The sequence below is a fragment of the Ictalurus punctatus genome, chromosome 26 (genome assembly GCF_001660625.3).
Source record: "Ictalurus punctatus breed USDA103 chromosome 26, Coco_2.0, whole genome shotgun sequence".
Classification (NCBI taxonomy): Eukaryota; Metazoa; Chordata; class Actinopteri; order Siluriformes; family Ictaluridae; genus Ictalurus; species Ictalurus punctatus.
The window spans coordinates 3912194-3937287 of record NC_030441.2 but is presented as its reverse complement, the minus strand read 5'-3'; the positions used below and the strand labels follow the sequence as shown (position 1 = coordinate 3937287).

At 41.1% G+C, this 25094-nt stretch overlaps 1 protein-coding gene across 2 annotated transcripts in view; it reads right to left on the bottom strand.

Moving 5' to 3' along the window:
- The window catches only part of gpc6a (glypican 6a), a 173720-nt gene that overhangs the window by 136448 nt on the left and 12178 nt on the right, over window positions 1–25094 (bottom strand). The gene's annotated exons all lie outside the window — the stretch shown is intronic.

Below are 25094 nucleotides of genomic sequence, written 5' to 3'. Positions count from 1 at the left end.
GTGACGCCCTATATCAGTCACCCAAATATAAATATGCATTCATTTGCATGAATTTGCATCCCAAGGATATGTGTGTGTGTGTGTGTGTGTGTGTGTGTGTGTGTGTGTGTGTGTGTGTGTGTGTGTGTTCTTTCTCCAGTGCTCTGTATTGTTGTTCTTAAGATTTCTATCACTGATTAAAAAGTAGTTCCACCACAAGCACGTTGCTAAGCATTAAGCCACTGTGATAATAAAATGAAAACTAGCTAGTGTTGCTAGCATAAAAACTAACTCAGCTAGCAACACTGCATTAGCTTTCAAGGTTCTGTAGTTAAACATTAGCTTAACAAAATGCTAGCTGGCGATTTAACTAGAAGGCCGGCTATATAAAGGCTATTTTCAAAAAGTTAGCATTTATGCCTAGGTAGTGTTCCTACTAGAACATCAGTTATATCAAAGGTTCTTTCCAAAGCTCTAAAGTTCACAGCTAGCTGGTGCCAATTTTAAGGTTCAGACACTCCTAGACACTCATTTCTGTAACTAGTTCCTTCTTTTAGAATTAGAAAAACACTACAATGTATGACTAGCTTGCTATTGGAAAATGGAATAAACTACATTAGCTAGCTAATGTGCTGCTTCAGGCCCCTGTTATGTTTATAGGTACAGTATATTGGCTAATCAATGAGACACACTCAAACTTTCTTACTCGTTTCTTGACAGAAAGTGCACAAGAGCCATGTTTATTCATTAAGACAGTGATTATGCGCCTGTTCTGTGTGCTGTGTGTGAAATGAAACGTGAATTGAATGTGTGGTGACATTAAAATGTGCTGAGTGGGTGAGTTTAAATCTGTGTGTGTGTACTCTGTGCCACACTGGCACAGAGCAGCGCTGCAGCTTGAAATAAATATCACAGTGATTAGCGTGCTAAACTCAGGTCTGTAGGTAAAGTTTAGCTCCTGCAGTGATGCCTCAAACTCTTCTAGAATGATGGTCTCTATCTACCAAGTTATGTATCAGTGGTATACTTCTATAGCTATACTACCAACAACAGCTGCTCGAAGTCATGTTAGCTAGCTTACTTTAAAAGCAAGCTAAGTTAATGAATAATTAGCTAATTTGCTAATAATGTTAATGCTAAAAGCATTATTGAAAGTTTGAGAAATGAGAACAGGTCTGAATGGGTGTGGCTAGAAGGATATATGGAAATAAGCGCAACTCTAAATGGGTGTAGCATGAAGCCATAAAAGGAAATTTTTGGTGTCTCTGAGGTCATATACGGAAATTCGAGCATTGTTGAGTTGGAATGCCTTAAAGGCCATAAATGGAAATGAGGGTTTGTATTTAAGGTCATATTGTTACGCCACGGCGAACTCGCGGTCGCAATACTCAGATGGCGGCACTGCTTACAAACATGGCAGACAAAGACTACACTTCTCGGCCATGCCTGCGCTCAAGTTCACCTGAGTATTGATTGCCAACACCTGTGCCGCTCATAAGTTATAAAAGGCCTCGTTAACCTTCGCGCCCTCGCGAAGTAAACGCTCAGTTCTCGTGACTTAGTTGTGTTACCAAGCCTTTAGCTTTCGTCTAGATTTTCCTGGTTCTTGGACTTTCCTGCCTGTTATTTACGATTACGATTCCTGTCTCATTTGGATTGTTCGCCTGATCATAACTTTTGCCATAACTTTTGCCTATTTCCTGTGTTTCCTCTTACGTCGCTTCTGTACATGCCACCCTGCCCGTCCGCGCTTGTCTCCAGCAGGTATCGTGACACATATACAGAAATACTGTAATGTCACCTGTGGATGGTGTGGTTGCAAGTCTTATATTGCAATGTGGCTTTGTGTCCATATATAGAAATGAGAGCAGTTCTGAATAGGTGTGGCTTGATGCTATAAATGAGAATGTGGGTATGTCTTTAAAACCATATTTGGTGATATGACACCTCTGAATGGGTGTCGCTTGAAGGATATGAGAATATAAGCAGGTCTCTCAAGTTTCATCAAAAGTTTGGAGTGAGATTATCTGTTAGGGGAGGAGCCACTCAAATATATGCAGCAGCCAGCGGCCCCTCAGCCCCTCACAATGCTCAAGTTTTTGCAAGCAGTTCAATTTTAGCTATTGTTCATAATTAACCAGCACAAATAAAATGATAACAATTGGTAAATCTGATAAAAGACAGACAAATTCATCCAAATAAAATAATTTATATATATATTTCAGAAATACAAATGTATCAAAAACGAGCCAACTGAACGAGCCAACTGAACAGCAGTGGTCAATGCGCATACTGTACACATACAGTAGTATTGCAGAACTTGTCCTGATCATGTATGTCAAGCTGTGTGTGTGTGTGTGTGTGTGTGTGTGTGTGTGTGTGTGTGTGTGAAAGTACACATTTCAGTTTATGAATGGTGTTTTGTGTTGTAAGTGTTTGTTGCACATCTTGATGCCTTGGTGACGGGGTAGGGGCTCCCACTTAAAGCACTGTGGCTCAAGGCCAGCCAATTTCACTGTCATGATTGATGACTGCGTTCAGTCCAGAGCCAAACTGTTCCTAGTTTTGGTTTTGTTCAAACCTACAATGGAGAACATCTGCATCTGCATTCGAGTGGGGAAGAACTAAAACCAGTTTCGCAATCTTAGACAGCCTTCCAAATCTGCACAAACCTTTAAACCTTAAAAAAAAAATGAACCAATGAGGTCTAATTACTCTCTTAAATTTTTTACTTGCATTCATTAAGTTGATTAAGTAAATGTCAAAAGGTATAGAATATCTCTTACCCTATTTTTTATCGATGACATATAAAATAATAATTTAGCACGAATTTGGCTATATTCCCCAACATCAGCTCTCACTATCTTTGATCACAGGCAAGTGATTTCATCCAGGAATTGTAAAATCACAATGCTAAAATTTCTTTTTAAAAAGAAGGGTTTCCTACCGCATTCATCGGATTTTGCTCGTCCAACTGCCACTCCATGTGTGCGCGCGTACATGTTGCCTAGACACAAATGTGCTTGCAGAGGGATCACGTAATTTACCCGGAAACAACAAATTCCAATTTCTGATTGGCTGGTAGGTGGCATTTAACTCTGTATAACTCGAGACAGCTATGAACTTGGCAGAAAACTTCCCTCCGTATGCCTGCAGGACAAGAGACTTGAGAGCCCTGCAGGTCTGGATGCCCAATTCCGATTGGTTGACTATAGCCAATTTTTTTGACAACCCGCTTACATCTTCTTTGAAAAGTGACCTATATCTGATATCTGCATTTACACTATACGCTTCGTGAAACAACCCAAGGTAGACATCAACGGAAAAGCTTAGGCTGAAAAGGAAGTAAAATTGGCACAATTTGTAATGGACGCAGATGAAAATATAATACAAGTTTTTGCGTTCCACACCATATTTAAAGGTAAGCAAAACACCGGTATCTTAAGCCCTTGTTGCAGCCAGGGCGAATGTAGCAATTATCGCTGCTACATTGGTTCAGAGGGGCGTGTGGATGTGGCAAAGGACTCAAGATGGGTGGGATCAAGTTGTTGAAACCTGGGGTCAGGAACAGTGGGTCAGCAACTTTCGCATGAGAAGAGAAACATTTCATATGTTGTGCAGTTTTGCCTGCACTGTCTCTTCTCGCCAAAGGCTCAAAACATACAACTTCAGCATGACTCTACCGGGTTGATCCTTCGCCCTCCATTGCGCCATGAGAATCCTGTTTTCACGGTTGGTGTCCATCTGAGTTGATGTAATTCGCCACTGTCACTTTTTTCAATGACGCACAACTCGCATTGACAAGGGAATATCCGATCTGTCCGCTTACATGGCAGACGCAAATGCTCATATCCATAAGCACGGATTCATATCAGATTTATTTCCAGACTTGAGAATCTGAGAATATCGGAATCCATGTGCTTTTTTCCTGCTTACACGTTCATGGGTCAGCTGTTCCACATGGGAGGAAAAAATCGGAATTGGGTCACTTGAACCATGTAGTGTAAATGCGGCCTTGGTGTCCATATATGGAAATGACAGCAGTTCTGAGTCGGCCTCCATTAGAAATGGAAGAGCACATGTCTCTGACTAGGCAAACTTTGTAAGCCATATATGGTAATGTAGCCTCTATTTGTGTCCATATATGGAAATTAGCATGGCTCTTTTTAAGCATATGTTTAGACCAATGTGGGCGAATGGGGGGAAATGTAACCCTGAATGGGTATGGCCAGAAGCTATAAATGGGAATGTGGGCATGTCTTTAAGACCACATATGGTAATAAGGACACCTCTGAATAGGATTTGGGTTACTGATCGGAAGGTCGGGGGTTCAAGCCCCAGCACTGCCAAGCTGCCACTATTGTGCCCTTGAACAAGGCCCTTAACCCTCTCTGCTCCAGGGGCACTGTATCATGGCTGACCCTGCGCTCTGACCCCAACTTCCTAACATGCTGGGGTGTGCGAAGAAAAGAATTTCACTGCGCATATGTATAAGTGACTAATAAAGATTCGTTATTATCGTTATCATTATATATGGAAATGACAGCAGTTCTGAGTCGGCCTCCTTTGGAAATGGAAAAGAATGCGTCTCTGACTAGGCAAACTTTGTAAGCCATATAAGGTAATGTAGCCTATATTTGTGTCCATATATGGAAATTAGCATGGCTCTTTTTAGGTATATGTTTAGACCATAGATGGAACATGGGCGAATGTGGACAAATGTAGGCCTCTGAATGGGTGTGGCCTGAAGTGATAAATGGGAATGTGCCTGTGTCTTTGTATTCATATATGTGATTTTGAGTAGGTACAGCCAAACAGCAATTTTACAGATGATCATGTGATTATGGCCTGCTCTTTAATTGGTCAGACAAATACAACTCAGTGTGGTTAAACAACAACACAGTGGAGCAATGTGTGCGTGCGTGTGTGTGTGTGTGAGTGTGTGTGTTCGTGTGTCAGCACAGAGCTGATAAAGCGTTCATGTGATGGATCGTTCAGGAACCGCAGAGGAACAGAAACCTGATCTCTCCGTTAATTCACTAATAAACTCACACACACACTCTTCTCTTCTCACAGTTACCGCAAATACATCGCCATTGATTCTCCATCACACACACACACACACACACACACACACGACAGCCAACAACGTTGGAGTGAGATCTCCTTCTTCGTCTTCTTCAGAGCTGCACTGTGGATTTTCTTTCATCCTATCTTACTCTTTGTTCCTCAATTATTTCTCAAACCCACAGACGTGTTCTATTTGGGTACAGTAGTTTCCTGACCATGTCCTTGTGTATTGTGTGTTGTTTGTTTTTTCCCCATTAAAGTATAACACAGATGATTCTGACCTGAACAGCTGTGAGCGGTATTTCCACTCCAAGTTCAGTGTGATGAAGCGGAAATGTGGACTGATGATGTGTGTGCCATCTGGACTTCCTCGCTACAGTCCCACATCCCCTTGCTCACTCCCCACTGAGATTGAGATCTGAATGAAATGCATCCAAATGAGACACAGGGAGAATTCCCTAAATCCAGCACCACCATATGCTGCTGTGACGCTAAGCAAACTTTTAAAAAAACGCCAAAGTGTTCAGGATACTAAGTCTGTGTTCTAATTCTTTGTTTCACACTTCCGCTAGTCCATTTCCTCTAGTTTGAGTCCATGTTTTAGTTCTTTGATGACGAAGGAGCTGTACGTATTTACAAGGTAAATATTTTGCTCACTGACCACTTAGCAGTCCTCCTACTTAGCATGATAGGCACTCGGCAAACCTGCTGCTTAGCACTCTGGACCCAAATTAGCTACTTAGTACAACAGCAACCTAGCAAACATGTTACTTAAAATAGCCACTTACCATTCTATTCAGTTACCACTTAGGAAAATCAAAATATACTAGTTAAAGTATATTAACTAGCTGTTGTTTTAAGTGGCTAGAACACTACATAGCGAAAGATGCTGATTTACTAACGGCTAGTGTGATAACTACATGTTATTTTATGTAGCTATCTCACTTAAGAGATTTGCTAGTGAGATTACCATGCTAAACTTAAATCAGCTAATACTAGCCACTTAGCAAGTGTACACTAGTACACTAGCCAATTAGCAAACCTTTTACTTATCACATTAATCACTTAGTACAAACACTACTTCCATTCCAGTAAGCCGTTACCTTATCACACTAGCCATTGTAGCTATGCTGTGCGCTAGCCGCTTTAAAACAACAGCTAGCTGCTGCAAGATATAGAGAGGTTTCCAGGCCATTTTAGTAATTTCTTGGGTATTTAAAAGCAAAATACTAAACCTATTTACTGTTCTGCATAAATTATAATTATTAGTTTAAAATTGCATGTTCTGGGGAAACTTTAAAGTCTCTGAAGATGGCAAAAAAAAAAAGTTTCTGGTATTGCAACAGTAGAGTGAAATACTTGTTGGAGTTGTTAGTTGTGTTTCTCCATATTGCATCAGATGAAAATATTCTATGTTATGGCCACAATAACCAACTCAGAATATTAATCTACTTTCCTCCGCAAGCCGCACACTTCCTGTTCTAACTTTATTTAACCGGATTTATTAAACTTGATTTTTCTCTCTCACACAGCGGAGCTGTGGTTGTGCTACACTCATTTAAACCTGCATTGATTTGGGGATAAACGCTTATTTTCATTTCCGCACTACTCTAAAAGTTTCTCATGAAGCTGAAGGTTTGAGCTGAAACTTAAAGAGTCGGAGCCACAAATCAGCTGGAGACACTTACAAACACCACGCACAAAGACTACTGTACAGCAACACTCCAATGTACACTACAGAGAGAGACTACATAAGGACTCTACTGTACAGACACACTACAATGTACACTACATAGAGAAACTGTATAGCGATATTAAATAGGGACACCACTGAGGAGAAACACGACAATATACACTTCATAGAGAAAATACATGGGGACAAAACTGTACAGCACCTCTCCAATGTACACTACATAGGGAGACTGCATAGGGACTCTACTGTATATCAACAGTTCAGTATACACCACACAGAGCCATCACATGGGGATACTCCACAGAAAGCCTATTGTACAACACTGAAATGTACATAAACACTACATAGGGACACTACACAGAGATCCTACTGTACATCTCCCTAGATAAACACTACATAGGGACACTACACAGAGATCCTAATGTACACCACCCTACATAAACACTACATAGGAACACTACACAGAGATCCTACTGTACACCACCCTACATAAACACTACATAGGTACACTACACATAGATCCTACTGTACATCTCCCTACATAAACACTGCATAGGGACACTATGTACATGTCCCTACATGAACACTGCATAGGGACACTATGTACATGTCCCTACATGAACACTGCAGAGGGACACTATGTACATGTCCCTACATGAACACTGCAGAGGGACACTATGTACATGTCCCTGCATGAACACTGCATAGGGACACTATATACATGTCCCTACATGAACACTGCATAGGGACACTATGTACATGTCCCTACATGAACACTGCAGAGGGACACTATGTACATGTCCCTACATGAACACTGCAGAGGGACACTATGTACATGTCCCTACATGAACACTGCATAGGGACACTATGTACATGTCCCTACATGAACACTGCATAGGGACACTATGTACATGTCCCTACATGAACACTGCAGAGGGACACTATGTACATGTCCCTACATGAACACTGCATAGGGACACTATGTACATGTCCCTACATAAACACTGCATAGGGACACTACACAGAGATCCTACTATACATCACAATCTCCGTATCTTTCTCTTCCCCGGCTGTCTGTCTCTCTGCTCTCTAGAGCCGTCTGTCTCATCCCTGGCTATCTGTCACTCTGTATCTGTCTCTCTCATCTGTGCATTTCTGGATTTTACTCTCTACGTGTCCGTCTCTCTGCTTGCTCTATCTATCTATCTATCATCATTGGCTGCCTGTCTCTCTGCATCTGTCTTTCTCATCCCTGGCTCTCTCACCACTCTTTTTATCTGTCTCTCTCATCCCCAGTCATCTGTCTCTCTGCTCTCCTCCTGTGTAGGTGTAATGGTGTGTACACGTACTGTCTGTCTGCTCCATCTCAAACTATTTCATGGACAATAAGCTTTATTTTTCGTGATTAACATTGTGCTGTGTGTGCTGAGAGAACAGACACACACACACACACACGCACACGCACACACACACACGCGCACACACACACACCTCAGTGCAAATAAAAATTAAGTGCGCAAAGGAGAAATAAAATGTAAACCAGGACTTGTAATAATGTAAACAGAAGTGATCATGGGCTCTGTCTCAAATCACACACATCTCTCTATCAGTCTATTATCTGTCCCATTTGCTACCCGCTGTCTCTCTCTTCAACTCTCTATCAATCTATTATCTATTATTTCTCTCAGTTGTCTGTCTCTCTATCTGTGTTTCTGTCCAACTCTTTTGACCAAGCTGTTAGTCTTTTATCTCTCTCTGTCTGTCACTTATCCATCCCAGGCTGTTTTTCCAAGCTGTCAGTCTCTCTATGACGCTTTTGTCCCTTGTCTATCTCTCTATCCGTCTTTTAACTCTTCCAACTCTTTCAGCTGCATGTTGTCTTCTCACAGTATTGTTCTATCTTCTGTTTGTGTGTCTCTCTGCACTTTTTATTTGTCTCTTTCAACCCAGTCTGTCTCTCTGCTCTGTCTTTCTGTCTCTTTAGTCTCCCACTGTCTTCTCTTTCTGCACTCCTTGTCTTTTGTCCCCAGCTGTCTTTTCTCTGCTCTCTCTATCTGTCTTTTGTCAAACTCTTTTCTCCCAATTGTCATTCTCTTATCTTGGTCTCTTATCCATCCTATACATTCCCAGCTGTCTGTCTCACTCAGTCTCTCACTTTTATCCAATTCTTTTGTCTGTCCATCTCTCTATATGTCATTTTGTCCCCAGCTGTCTGTCTCTGCTGTTTATCTTTCTTTTAGCTGACCCTTGTGTCCCTGCTGTCTGTCTGATCTCTCTATCCACCTTTTATCCTATTCTTTAGTCTCTAGCTGTCTGACTCTCTGTGCTCTCTATCTTGTCCCCAGCTGTCTGTTACTATGCTCTCTCTATCCATCTTTTATCTGCCACTTTTCCCCCAGCTATCTGTCTCTCTATCTGTCTTATCCAAGCTGTCTCTCTGCTCCAGCTGTCTTTGAGCTGACTCTTTTGTTCTTTTCTGTCTCTGCTCTCTCTATCTGTCCTCCTCTGTCCCATTTATTCTGAGCTGTTTGTCTTTCTGACTTTTATTTGACTTGTTTCTTCCAGCTGTCTGTCTCTCTGCTGTCTCTATCCATCTTTTATCTGACTTTTTTGTCCATAGCTGTCTGTCTCTCTGTGCTCTCTGTCTGGTTTTATCTGTCTCATTTATTTTGAGCTGTGTTTTTCTATGACTTTTATTAAACTTTTTTTGTCCATCTCGCTTTTTCATTCCCAACTGTCTGTCTCTCTGGACTCTCTATATGCCTTTTTTCCACAGGTGTCTGTCTCTTTGGACTCTCTATTTGTCTTTTATCATTCTTTCATCCTCAGCTGTAGGACTCTCTGGTCTGTCTATATGACATTTATCAATATTTTGTCTCCATATGTCTATCTCTCTGAACTCTCTCTGTCTTTTATCAATCTTTTGTATCTAGCTGTCTGCCTCTCTCGAATCTCTATATGTCTTTTATCAATCTTTTGTCTCCAGCAGTCTGTCTCTCTGCTCTCCCTGTTTCTGTCTTCCCTTCCTTGCAGTCTCTAATTCATTCTCGTCTGTTGAAGTGCGCACTTGCTTAGAGGAAGAAAGTTTAGCGCTCACCCCGAAGGGAACTTCATTTATTTCTCGATTTCATTTGTAACGGATTTTAAATTCCCTTTATCCAACTTTAAAGCTCCTAATGGCTTTAACACCTTTATCTCTCACCCAGCGTCTGACCGGCTGTGTTCCAAATCAGGCTCTAACCTCATCAGCCCCTGCCTTTCTGAGCACTACAGTTCAGGTTTTCTTCAATATTATCTGCAGAAAGGTTGACGCGGCAGTGGGATTTTATTTCAGCGATGCACGAGCCATGAAGATTCCTCGGGTTTAATCCGGGGAGAGACGTAAACGTTCACTAATATTTAAATAAAAAAGTTCCTAGACAGCGAAGTAGCTTCTGTAGCTGCACAAGATCTTCACATTATTACCGAAGTTCCCCTCATTTGCATAAAGGGGTGGGGCTTAAGCAGCTTAAATTACCATAACTTGAGCTGGAGGGAAGTCATTTATCCAAACCCTTTCAAAATCCTTCCAACACTTCCTTCCTGCTTTTACTTTCTTTATTCCTTTATTCTTTGTTTTTGTTTTCATTTCTGTTTTTAATTTATTCTTTTCTTTACTTATTTTTCTTTCCATGCGTGACTTTCTTTATTACTTTCTTGACTTCTTTTTATTCCTTTCTTCTTCATTGCCATATTCTCTTTATTCCACCCTAATTGTTGGCTTTTTCCTCTCTTTCTTCATGAACTTTACTTCTTTCTTTACCTGCTTTCTTCCTTCCTTTCTTTACTTGTTTTCTTGCTTTCTTTCCTCTCTTATTTAAGTTCTTTACTCCCTTCTTTACTTGTTTTCTTCCATTCTTTTTGTCCTTCCTAAACTTCCTTTATTCTTTATTCACTGTTTTCTTCCTTTCTTTACTTCCTTATTCCTTTCTTCTTTCTTATTTCCCTTTCTTCCTTGTTTTGTATACTTTATTCCAGTCTTTCATTTTCCTTTTGATTCCATTTGTTCCTTGTTTTACTTTCTTTATTCCTTTGTTTACTTTTTTCTTCCTTCCTTTACTTTCTTTATAACTTTCTTTGTTTTTCTTCCATTCTTTCATTCTTCCTCCGTAATTTCCTTCCTTCCTTCCTGACAAGGGTCCACTCCTAAAGCTCCACCTCCCTCATTTCATGACCGTTGTCTAATTCTAAGCCTTTTAGTTTTATATAATACTGTATATTTGGTCCACACTCCCTACCTCGCACACTCCACTATAGTGGTGAACAGTGGGCTACCGATTGTAACGGACATCGAGACGGTAAATCAGCGTTGATGGATTCCTGCCCGAATTAGAATGTGATATTTGCATCGGGAAATCTGCAGGCGGAAATCGGAAACGAAAAATTAAGCCGCTCGCGATCACGTCCGGCTGTGTTTCAAATGGAGTGTGTGCGCGTTTCTTTATTTAATCCCCTTTTTCAGTTTGTTTCAGTCGGGTGTCGTTTCACTTCCTGATAAAATGAACATCAGTCCTCTTAATCCTACACACACACACACACACACACACTCGCGCACACACACACACTGTATCAGCGCTCTAATCCCTTAAAGCGTGTGCTGAAGCACTCTTACACCGACCCCTCTCTCCACCTCTCAGTATCTGTCTCAGATGGATTATTCCTCCAACCCCAGGAGTGTTCACGCCTCAAACTGACTCACAGTCTCTCACACATACACACAGGGTGAAAGGTTACGTACAGGAGTGTGCCGCCTCAACAATGATGATGTGCACAGTCCTATAGTCCTTTTTTCAGCTTTATTTTCTTGGCTGACTGTGTCACACTTGCTTCCAGAATGTTCTGATAATTACTAGAATCCATTCTTCCAGCTACCTGTGCATTGTTTCCTGTGCCACTCGTTGCCGCACAACCCCAAAGCATAATAGATCCATCCCCATGTTTAACAGTTGGCAAGGTGTTCTTTTCATCACATGCTGCCAAAGATGACTTTCAAAATGCCTTTGGCTTTTCTGTTGTCACAAATAAGGTTTCTTGCTGATGACTCTTCCATGCAGATCATGTAAGCAGCACTGTAGAAAGGTGCACCACCACTCCTCTGTCAGTTAACCCTTCCTGCAGGTCCTTTCTGCTCAGCATACAGGTAGCTCTGAGAGTTTTATTGGTCTTCCAGATCTTGCCATGACGTCCACGGTTCTCTTTAATCTTTTGATTTGATTCGTTCTGAGCTTTGTGATATCTTTTTCATAGCCTTCCCCTTCTTTGTACGTAGCAATTAATTATTTTTATTTTCTCAGTCAGCTGTTTAGAGGAGCCCATGGTTGTTGACTGTTCTCTTTTTTCTTTCTTTCTGGTTATACCTTTTTCTTTCTTTCTTTCTTTCTATCTATCTATCTTTCTTTCTTTCTTTCTTTCTTTTATTCTTACTATCTGCTTATAGCTTTTTAATGCTTTCTTACTGCTTGCAGTTTATTCTTTCTTTCCGCTTTTGTTTGCTTGATTGTTATTTCTTTCTGCTTGTAGCTTTCTTTCTTTCATTCTTTCTTTCTTTCTGCTTGTAGCTTTTCTTCTTTCTTTCATTCATTCACTCTTTCTTTCTGCTTATAACTTTTAGTTCTTTCTTTCTTTTTTTCTTTCTTTTGCTTAAATATTTATTTGTTTCTTTCTTTATGCTTTTGTTGCCTTGTTTTTTCTTTCTGCTTGTAGCTTTTAGTTCTTTCTTTCTTTCACTGTATCTTACTTTTTTCTTTCTTTCTGCTTTTATTTGTTTGATTGTTTTTTCTTTCTACTTGTAGCTTTTCCTTTCTTTCTTTCATTCTTTCTTTTTGCTTATAGCTTTCAGTTTTTTTTCATTTTGCTTATAGACTTAGTCCTTTCTTTCTTTCTGTTTCTTATTTCTGCTTGTAGTTTCTTTTCTTTCTTTCTTTCTTTCTTTCTTTCTTTCTTTCTTTCTTTCTTTTCTTCCAGCCATTTCTGCCACAGTATTTCATACTAAAAGAGCAAATCATGTTTGAAATGGCCTCAGAAAGGCAGTGGCTTATGAGGTTAGAGCCTGATTTGGAACACAGCCGGTCAGACGCTGGGTGAGAGATAAAGGTGTTCTTTATTTCATTTCTAATGGAATTTAAAATCCATTAGAAATGAAATACAGAAATAAATGAAGTTCCCTTTGGGTCGAACTCACTTCCGCTAAACGAGTGTGCACTTCACTTTCACACTGACCTTTCAATTCTTCTCACAATATGCACGTGTGTGTGTGTGTGTGTGTGTGTGTTTGGAGAATGAAAAGTGAAAAGTCCTGATTCTGAATTACACACTCATTTCATGTCTGATGAAAAGCAAATTGTCTTGCTGCTGCTCTGAGACTGAATAGAGCTAATGGGCACACACTCTCTCTCTCACACACACACACACACACACACACACACACACACACACACACACACACACAAAGACAAAACAGATATTGCCTGGAGACCCCCCTGTCCCAGACCACTCAACTACAGCATGAGTGTTTGTCTCTGTGTGTGTGTGTGTGTGTGTGTGTGTGTGAGAGAGAGAGAGAGAGAGTTCTTGAATGTACTGTCTTTCCTCTCACAGAAAGATGTGCTGATCCCATGCAGTCTGGCTTCCACTCCACCGAGACGGCCCTGTCAACTGTTTTCTAACACACTGCAATCTGTACAGGAACCATAACATTCTCCTGAACCACTCTCTGGGCAACACAGGAACTACACACAAATTGTTATGGTCTCTCCCTCCAGCAACGTCTTACAGGGGCAACATCAAACACGCACGAAGAGTGCTAGGTCCCCTCTGCTTTATAATGTACACCACTCTCAAGCCTTCTCTCATCACTTCCCAATATCACCATCTGTCCTTCTCTCCAGAGGACGCTTTGCTCTCAACACACACACACACACACACACACACACACACACACACACACACACACACACACACACACAATACTACTACACCACCAGTGCTTGTGATCCCATTAACACGTAGATGGTAGAGGTTTGGGCATAATTCTAAAAGATATATTTGGTGCAAAAACAAGATAGCTTATCAACCAAAGAACACCATACCCACAGTGAAGCATGGTGTTGGCAGCATCATACTATGCGGCTGCTTCTCTTTAGCTGGGACTGGTGCTCTAGTCAAGAAAGCAATCTATTTTGGCACAAAACTGTGCAGGAGATGAAGAAAAATTCCACCTTCCTGCACAGCAACAAGCCAAAGCACAAATCCGAGCCATGAACGAACAGCTTCAAAAGAAGAACATGAACGTTTTGAAAATGGCCCAATTAGAGCCCAGATCAAAATCCTGTCAAAAACCTGCGGAGTGATCTGAAGACGGTTGTGCACACGAGATCCCCTGACAATCTGACAGATCTAGAGCATTTTTGCAATTTTTTTCCTTTTTGTTCCTAAAACCATTCTTCATAAAAAGCTGTAATTTCCACAGTGTGTAGGCTTTGTGCAACTCGTGCAGGGACTACATCAAAGATGGAGAGGACAGATGCGTTGTGAAGGAACATTGTCAGGTACATTTGTTATAGAAAATGGTGTGAAACAGGGATGAGTGCTTGCACCAACACTATTCTTGATATATCTGGGTGCGATGTTAGATGAGGCTTTTTCTGGTGTCTAAGATGTTCAGTGTCAAACAGTTTACTGTCAAATCTAAAACTAGTGTTAGAGTGGCAATGGAACTGTTGTACGTAGATGACAGTGCCTTGATTACCCATGACACAGACACCATGCAAGAGCTAATTGACAGATTCCATTGATCTGCCTCAAATTTTGGCCTTCAAGTCAACCAAAAAAAGACAGTCTACCTTTACCAACAAACACCCAGCCTCAAGCAAGCCAAGTCTACCTCTGTGGAGCAGAACTGGACAGAGTTAGCCATTTCCCATACTTGGGAAGCACCATCTCAGAGGACATGGAGTTGCAAACCCTTATCTCTAAAGCCACTGCCTCATTCGGCCGATGATATCAACCTTAAAACTAAATGCCAGATCTGTCAAACAGTTGTCCTCTCAACCCTTTTGTATGGATCTGAGACCTGGACACTCTATGCCCACCAGGTTCACAAACTGAATGCTGTGATGATGCGACACTTGCGCTATATAATGAGTCTGAGTCTGATGGACAATATATGGACAACCAGACAATTCTTTACAAAGCAGGGCTGGATGATTTGGTGACAATTCTCTGCCAGAAAAATCTTCGCTGGACAGGTCATGTGGCGAGAATGCAAAATGATAGGCTTCGAAAAACAAGTGCTCTTTTCCCAACTCCAACAAGGCACCCGAAGTGTTGGCCGCCCTCGGCTCCGCTTCAAAGATGTGGTCAAAAGAAATCTCAGGAGACAATGCATACCAACAGATACATGGTACCAACAAGCCCAAATAAGATCTTCTTGGACACAAGCCATACGGACGTCAAAGTTGGACACGACTGACAGCTGAGAGTATATGTGTATATGTGAGCTTTAACACCGAAATACTGTATTTGAAAAAATAACAAGTAAAACTCGCACACCAATGACGCCAACAAATCTAGTCCTTCTTTTTACAAATGTGTATGCCTGAAGTACCCTTAAACATACACAGTAAACTGAGAAGAAGCTCTTGAAGAAAAAATATTTCAGACAGCTGACCTTGCTGTAACCATGACCCTGTTTAGACCAATTCTGGAGTCTAATCTGCTGGTTCCAACGTGATTAACCAGAGTAGGCTACCTTCTACCATTGCTCCATGATCCAGTTCTGATGCTCACGTGCCAATTGTAGGCACTTTAGGCAGTGGACAGGGGCCAGCATGGTCAATCTGACCAGTCTGTAGCTACACAGCAAGCTGCGATGCACTGTGTGTTCTGACACCTTTCTACAACAGTCAGCCTCTTCAATGGGATCGGACCAGACGGGCTAGCCTGCGCTCCCCATGTGCATCAGTGAGCCTTGGGTGCCCATGACCCTGTCACCGGTTCACCAGTTGTCCTTCCTTGGACCCCTTTTGGTAGGTACTAACCACTGCATGCCGGGAACACCCCACAAGACCTGTCGCTTTGGAGATGCTCTGACCTAATCGTCTAACCATCACAATTTGGCCCTTATCAAAGTCGCTCAAATCCTTATGCTTGCCCATTTTTCCTGCTTACAGCCCATCAACTTCAAGAACTGTTCACTTGCTGTCTAATATATCCCACCCCTTGACAGGTGCCAATGAGATAATCAGTTTTATTCACATCACCTGTCAGTGGTTTTAATGTTATTCCTGATTGGTAAATAAGCATCTTTTTATTTTAAAAATATTAAAATTTCTGATTTAAAAAAAGTGAGGTTATACTATTAAAGTCTTGCACAAATTCTGTGGCAGACTGTCATATCAGTTAGTTTCACATGCTTTGTGATTCACACTAATTCAATGATGCAACACTGCTCCTATTGGTGCCTTTTTTCATTAAGATTTCTGACACTGATTTGGTTGTGAAGAAAGTCGGCATTGCAATCACAAAATTGTCAAATGAAACTCAAGATATTAATCACAAGGTCTTGATTTATTATCCATTAGTTCAAATGAGAAACCGAGGAATTCAGGCAACAATTTTTTTTTATTTTTAAGTCACTTTGAAAAATGTCTCTTCCAATTGTCTCTCCTTTACCTTCTAGACTAGGCATCTCGGTTTTCTCTATTTATGCTGACTTTCTAACATTAAAACATCTACAGATCTTGTTTAGCAGGTGTGTGTGTATGTGTGTGTGTGTGTGTGTGTGTGTGTGTGTGTGTGTGTAATGAAGTCTCATGTGTGTGAGTCTTGGTCTCTTTTTATCCTCTCAATTCCTGCAGGACCACTAAACACAGCAACACCTTATATTCCCTCTTGCCTAATTAACCCCAGTACACACACACACACACACACACACACACACACACACACACACACACACACACACACACACACACACACACACACACACACACACACACACACACACAGGGTTAAAACAGCCCCTTGTTTTCATGACACGTAATACCTCTGGTGCGCAGGTGACTTATTATAATCAGAGTATGTGTCACCGAGGAGCCCTGTCGGGTGTATCTGTGTGTGAGTGTGTGAGTGTGTGTGTGTGTGTGTGTGTGTGTGTGCATGCACATCATCCTCAGTAGAGGATGCGAGAAATCCGTAATGCTCTGAGAGAAGCAAAGAAATACAACCATAACCGAACAAGGAATAATTATGTTCATTTGATTCATCACGCTGAGTCACCCGATTCAATTAAAAGACTCAAATGAACAATTGTCCAGAAGTTGCTTCTCTCTGATTCAAAGTGAATTAGAGTGATGAATCACACAGATAATGTTTTGATCTATATAATACTCATGGTTTATTAGGTACCAGATCGGTATACCGGTGCATCTCAAAAAATTTGAATACTGTGGAAAAGTTCATTTTTTTCCATAATTTAATTCAAAAAGTGGAACTTTCATATATTCTAGATTCATTACACATAAAGTGAAATATTTCAAGCTTTTTATGTTTTAATCCTCATGATTACGGCTTACGGCTCATGGAAATCAAAAATCCAGTATCTCAAAATACTAGAATGAAGAATTTCCACATTTCCACGACACTCTTATTTCTTTTAGGTGCACCTGTATATAATATATAAACTGGCAAATCAGAATCACAAGCCTTGTGGCTGTGAGAACATGCTGTTCTCAAATCATACAAACCCCTCTGAATCTATTGGAACCGCAAGGCCAATTCAATTCTTTTTTGCTGTAGACTGAAAACATCTGGGTTTGAGATCAAAATATGAATATGAAAAGAAAGTTCAGAATTTCAGCTTTTATTTCTGGGTATTTATATCTAGATGCGTTAAACAGCATAGAACACAGCACACTTTGTATAAGAGCACCCATATTGTCGGCGAGAAAATAATTTACTCTTGGTTTTAGCCTTCAGTTTAACCTTTGAAGACTACGTTTGTTGCTGAAAAGGATAAACCAACATAAAGATCAGAGAGCTGTCTATGGGAGAAAAGCAAGCCATTTTGAAACTGAGAAAAGAAGGAAGAGAGAGAGAGAAAGAAAGATAGAGAGAGAGAGAGAGAGAGAGAGAGAGAGAGAGAGAGAGAGAGAGAGAGAGAGAGAGAGAGAGAGAGAACTTTATTGATTCCCAAGGGAAAATTTGGTATAAATCAATCAGAGGCATTGCACAAACATTGGGTATAGCCAATACAATTTTGAATGTCCTGAAAAAGAAAGAAACCACTGGTGTACTAAGCCAGTGGTTTTCAAAGTGGGGCCGGAGCCCCCAGGGGCGCCTGGGGGGCCTCAACAATTTGGTGTGAAAAATAAATTCTCACTCTCAGACAACCACACACACACAAACACAATATATTCCTAATGTAATGTAATGTAAAGATGTAATTATTAATAAAAAAAAAGGGGGATATATTCAGAAGTCTGTATTTTTAATGTGTTTTAAAGACAGGGGGCCTCGGTCAAATGTTAATGCCGTTTGGGGGGCCTTGCCCTGGAAAAGTTTGGGAACCACTGTACTAAGCAACAGACACCGAATGGGTCAGCCAAGGAAAACAACAGCAGTTGATGATAGAAACACTGTGAGAGCTGTGAAGAAAAACCCCAAAACAACAGTTAGTGACATCACCAACCACCTCCACAGGGCATGGGTGATGGTGTCACAATCCACCGTTCGAAGCAGACTCCGAGAGTAGAAATATACAGGCCATAAAACAAGATGCAAACCACTCATCAGCAGTAAGAATGTTCTGGAAGCAAGATTAACCTCTACCAAAGTCATGGAAAGGACAAAGTGTGGAGAAAAAATGGATCTGCTCATGATCTAAAGCATGAAGCAGTTATTAAGAAATTCTTTAGGCTGTTATTGTCACTGCTGCAGTGTGCTAGACATATAAAGTAAATCAGAGTAGTGAATCAAATGAATTAAAACATATTTAATCATAATTATTGATCAATAGCTCAATTCACTTACATGGATAATTTAAAAGAATTCAATTACATTTTAAGAGTTTATAGATTACTAGTTATCACTGGGTGTATTTATGCTTATATGCCCTAATATATAAGAGCTTTAATTCATTTGATTCATCATCTTGATTCACTGAAAAGTGTGACTTTATTAAATGAATCGATTCACCTGACTGATTGTTCAGTTGTTCAGAATGAGTCAGGCACCGTGATTCACTAAATCCCATCACTTTTAAGTGAATCAGGGTATCCAGTAGCTGCTGAGGTGGGCGGCTTGTTTAGACGGCTTGTATAATTCATTTTGCTGAATAATCTCTTTTTTTTTCACAGGGGGCCTTGCACAATTAACGCTAATTACACAGCAATGCTAACACACACTGTGCGTGTGCATTATTGGGGTGTGTGCACACAGATCAGAGATGAGTTTAGTGTGTTGTGGGCGCTGCTTTGATCACTCTAGTGAACATTAATAAACCACTAAACAACTAGGTCTGTACACTAATCACTCGTATGCCAATCATTCTGATGCTAATCACCTCGGGTGTATCTATTCCGGTCTAAGGATGGTGCGCGTATGTTGTTTCTCCTCAAAAACCCACCCACACACCCACACAGACGGAGCAGTGGTATGTGAGGTTTGTGTAGATACTAATAATGGAGCCATCACAGCTGCTGTGCATGCTGGGAAATCTGGTAGCTGTGTAATAATAGAATTTCCAACCGATTATCAACATGACATGAGCCAACTGACCACATACACACATATACACACACACACACACACTGAGCTTGAATACAATAATAGTGCTGTAACAGAAAGCAAAACAACACACCCACAGTGTGAGAGAAAACCAAGCAAAGTGAAGAAGGAAAGTGAGACAGTGAGTATAAGTAAACAAGAGAGCAAGTGGACAAATAAACTGAAGAACAAGTGAAGGAGAAGAAGTAGCCTTTATTTGTCTCATGTACATTATAGCACAGTGAAATTCTTTTTCACGTTAGGAAGTTGGGGTCAGAGCGCAGGGTCATCCATGATTGGGCGCCCCTGGAGCAGAGAGGGTTAAGGGCCTTGCTCAAGGGCCCAACAATGGAAGCTTGGTGGTGCTGGGTCTTGAACCCCCGACCTTCTGGTAAAATGAACAAGGGAAAAAGTGAAAGAGTGGTAAAAAGAGCAAAGAGATATGCGTTGGTATTTGGCCAGGTACTGTATGAATGGATCATGAACACACAGAAACGGCTATATTTCAACTAGGGGTGGAGCTGGAAAGTGTTAATTAGCATGGCAAAGGGATGGAAAAGGTACAGCCAATGGGTGGGGGGTTCAAAGAGGGAGGGAGCACTAAAGTAGTGTCAATGTGGCAACAAAGAGGTGAAAGGCTTTACCACGGGAGGAGAAAGAGCTAGAAAAATGGGGTAGCATAGCGGTTATAAAAAAAAAAAGGCTGGGGGGTGGAAAAGGAACACCAATGGTGTGGCAATAGGCCAAAAAAAGAGGTTTGACCAAGATGGGGCAAAGGGAGGGTAAAAGTGTGTCCAAGGGAGGACAAAAAGGTGGCATGAGATGATCAGGGGAGGGGCACAAGGATGAAAATAAGTACTAAAGGAGTGGCAATGCAGCAACAAAGAGGTGAAGAAAGTGCGATAAACGGGCAACTGAGCAGAGAAAAAGGGGTTAGGAAAAAAGGTCTGTCCAAAGTGGGGCAAAGGGGCAAAAAGAAGAGTCACCACAGGGAAGCAAAGGGAAAGAAAAGGATTGAACAAGAGAGGAGAAAGGGGTGGCCAAGGGTAGACGACAGGGTGGCAAAGGAGTGAAAATGTTTAAAAAAAAAAAAAAAAAAAAAGATGAGGCAAAGGTGCACCAAAGAAGTGGGGCAACAAAGAGGTGAAAAAGGACTGACAAAGGCCTGACCAAGGGACCCGTGTGACGGGGTGCGGTGGGGGAGTCAAAAGAAAAGGGGTGACCAAGGGGGGACAACAGGGTGGCAAAGTAGTTACGTAGGTGGCAAACGAGTGAAAAAGGTAAAAAGGTAAGCCAAAGTTGCACATAAGAAGTAGGGAAACAAAGATTTGAAAATGGACGGACAAAGGCTTGACCAAGGGGGTACAACGGGGTGGCATAGGGGTGACTGGGAGGAGGGAAGAATGAAAATTCCAGGAGCTCAGCACTTTGTAAAACACTCAAACTAACAACCATGTTCGTCAAGGTCAAGGTCACCAAGATCACATAATATAATTCGCCCCCATTTCTAATGTTTGATGAGGACATTAACTGAAGCTCATCACATGATTGGCTGATTCGATAATTGCATTAATGTGCAAGGGTGCAGGCATCCCTAATAGTGTGCAATATTATATACTAATTTGTCCAATATAGGGACAGATTTGTAGCTTTGAAATAAGGCAGCTGAATATCAGGGTATATCAGAAAGCCAATTATCGGTACATAACGTGTGTTCTCACCCCGTGAACGCTGCGTTTCTACATCCAAGCTTTTAGTCAAATCTGCAAATTGTTTTTTTTTTTTTTTTTTTTTTAAACCAGTGCATACAGTGTAAAAATGGCATCCAGTGGGCGTGTGGAGATGCCTGTTAAAGTAAAGTGCACTTCTTCTCTCCGTGATAAAAGCGACTCTCTGTTTGCTGTCAGCAGCATTTGATCTCCTGAAAAGTAGAAAACTGTCGCGGTGTAAAATGTGACATCTCCGTTAAGTCTCTGTGTTTGACAGTGTGTTGAATTTAAAACCTTATTTTAAAGATGTAATTTGAAACCATTAAAAAAAAACATGTTCAATCACAATGTGTTTTTTTTTAAACAAAAGAAAGGACTAAAAACAGCTTAAAAGCACTTACATATAATATCTAAATTAGAAATGACTCATGTGTATGCTAAGTGGTATATGCTAATTAGAAAACACCTCATGTGAGCTGTTGACATCAGTTCCATTATCTACTCTTGTTTACTGACATTGCACTAGTAGTATACTTGATAATGCTAGCACATGGCTAGGTGGCTTGCTAACTGCTAGCAAGCTAGCTCTCCTTAGTCACAGGTACAACAGATTTCAGAGTATCTCAGTTTGCATCATTTTGCAAAACAGAACTTTTCCCAAAACAGCTACAATCTGTTTAGTCCCAATATTCACTATGTTAGCTTAACTAGCATGTTTTTCTATCTCTCCACATCTCTTCTCTCCATTTCGCATCATTTCCCCTCTCCCTTCATCCCTCCCTTTTCATTTTCTCCTCATCCTTTGTCCTAACTTCTACTCCTACTCTTTGACTTTCATCCCTTCTCTGCCCCCTCACTATCCTTCCTTTTACCCTTTCCTCTTCATCCCTCTTTCTTCTTTTATCCCTCTCCCTTCATACCTCCCTCTCTGTCTTCATCCTCCTCTTTATCCACGTCTATTATCATTCTTCTCTCCTTTCCTCCATTTCCTGCTCTTTTTCTTTATCCCACCCTTCATTTGTCTCTCTTTTCATCCCTCGCTTCCTTCTTTGATCCCTCGCAGTCTGTCTTCTCATCCCACCTTCATCCTTTTCTCACTCCATCTCTGTCTCTTTTTTTGTGTTCACCCCATCCGTATTTCCGTGTCCGCATCCGTCTTTCAGCCCTCCCTTCGTCTTTCCGTCTGTCGTGACCCTCTCATCAGTGGTGTGTTGATAGGGTGCTGTGTGTTTGTGTAGGATTTGATGAACACAAATGTACAGCTTTCAGTGTCTCTCTCTCTCTCTCTCTCTCTCTCTATCTCTCTCTCTCTCACACACACACACACGCTATCTGACCAAAAGTCTGATCAAAGCTTTCTCTGAAGATCTTGACATTTTCGGACCTCTGCCTTCATTACATATAGTCTCTCTCTCTCTCTCTCTCTCTCTCTCTCACACACACACACACACAAAGCTGGATGTTATTAAAAAGAGTGGCTTCATCTCAAATCCTTGTGAAGTAGCAGTAGGTATGATCTACTGTCCAGGCGGCTTAATGCTGACTAATGAGTTTGCTTAGATTCTTTGAATCCTTTGATTTTTGATGTAAGCAGTCATTTATTTGAGTGTTTTAATCATGAATAAATCACTCCATCAATGACTATCAGTGCGTTTACATGGACAACAATAATCCGATATTTACCCGATTATGACGAAACTCAGATTAAGAAACTAGCATGTAAACAGTGATTATTGATGACCATAGTCTGATTAAACTCATACTTGAAGGAAACACAAATTGAATTAAGATGAGTGGAGTAATCCTGATTTAGTTGCATTATCGACGTGTATTACAGACATGTACACACCTTAATCACACTATTAACGTCATGTGAGAGTTTTCACCGCATTCTGCGACAGGACACGTACACACACGGCAGCGCTCAACCGTTTGACAGCAAACAAGAGAGCATGGCTGTGTCCCAAACCGTGTACTTGCCTGCTATATAGTAGGAGAAATACGTGTATCTCAGCTAATATATAGTAGTTAATTATGCGGTTTGGGACGCAGCCCACGGCTTCAAGCAGTCGTCTGTTAGCACGTATAGCACGACAAATAATTAACCGCACTTGAAGCGTTCGTAAAATTAAAAATGAAACACATAAAACTGTATACGGTACCATAACGAAGACCAACTGTATGTCGATACGTGAAATTCTGGAGGAACGTCGGACGGCGTGGCGCGGTGACATAATGACGTGTGGCGTTAATCGCTCTATGTTCTATAACATGTAATACGGGAACATGAAAGGAATATTCTAAAAGAGACTCATGTAAACACCTTAATCAGAATATTGTCTTATTCAGAATAAGAATCTCGATAACGCGACTAAAGCAAGAATACTTCACGTCTTAATTCAATTTGTGTTTACTTCGAGTATGACTTTAGTCGGATTAAGGTAATCAATAATTGCTGTTTACATGGTAGTTAGAGTATCGTCTTAATATCAGATTATTGTTGTCCACGTAAACGTACTGAATGCTAGCACGAGCAAAGCCCATGCACAACTAGTCCATCTGCATTGCCTGGAGTTTCACTGATTCTACACCACTCATATGATGACTTCATTAGCGCTGTGCTAAACCTACAATCATGGTTTATCTAACTATTCGTAATTTACCCACCTCAGCCCTATCTTAGCCGTGATAGCCCTGTGCTATCCACACATCACTGTCAGTGTCTGAATAAATTCCCTCCCAGTTGCTAGAGTCGCAATCAGGAATCTCTGACTTAATCCTCTTCCACAGCAGCTTGAGTCAAGTGACAATGCTGTCAGGAGCCAAATGACCAAACTCCCCTCAACGGTGACTCGAAATGAGAGGGGAAACCTTGACTAATCCTCCTCCCACAGGGACTCAAGAAAGGTCACGATTCTGTCGGGAATCTCTAACTGAACCCCCCTGCTACAGTGACTCAAAACAAGTGATTATGCGGTGGGGAATCTCTGACTAAACCCCCTCCCATAGTGACTCAAGAAAAGTGATCACTCTTAGTAATCACTGACTAAACCCTCTACAACAGTGACTCGAGACAAGTGGTAATGCTGTCAGGAATCTTAACTAAATCCCCTCCCACTGTGACTTAAGAAAAGTGTTGATGCTGTCTGGAATCGCCGACTAAACCATCTCCCACAGTGTTTCAAGCTGAGTGAACGTGCTGTAAAGAATCGCCGACAAAACCCTCTCCCACACTGTTTCAATCTGAGTGAATTTGCTGTCAAGAATCTCTGACTAAACCCTCTCCCACAGTGTTTTAAGTTGACAGAATTTTCTGTCAGGAATCTCCGATTAAACCCTCCCCCACAGTGTTTCAAGCTGAGTGATGATGCAGTCAGGAATCTCAGAATAAACCCTCTCCCACAGTGTATTGAGTTGAGTGAATTGGCTGTCAGGAATCTCAGACTAAACCCCCTGCCACAGTGACTGAAAACAAGTGATTATGCTGATGGGAATCCCTGACTAAACCCTCTCCCACAGTGTTTTAAGCCGAGTGACGATACAGTCAGGAATCTCAGACTAAACCCCCTGCCACAGTGACTGAAAACAAGTGATTATGCTGATGGGAAAATCTCAGACTAAACCCTCTCCCACAGTGTTTCAAGCTGAGTGATAATGCTGTGATAATCTCTGACTAAACCCCTTCCCAGAGTGACTCTAGAAAAGTGAAAAGTGATGACCAGAGTTGGGTGTAACGTGTTACACGTTACTGTAATCTGAGAGCTTTTTCTGATAACGCAGTAACGTAACACATTACATTTTAAATTTATGCAATTTGATTACAGTTCCTGATGTCAATA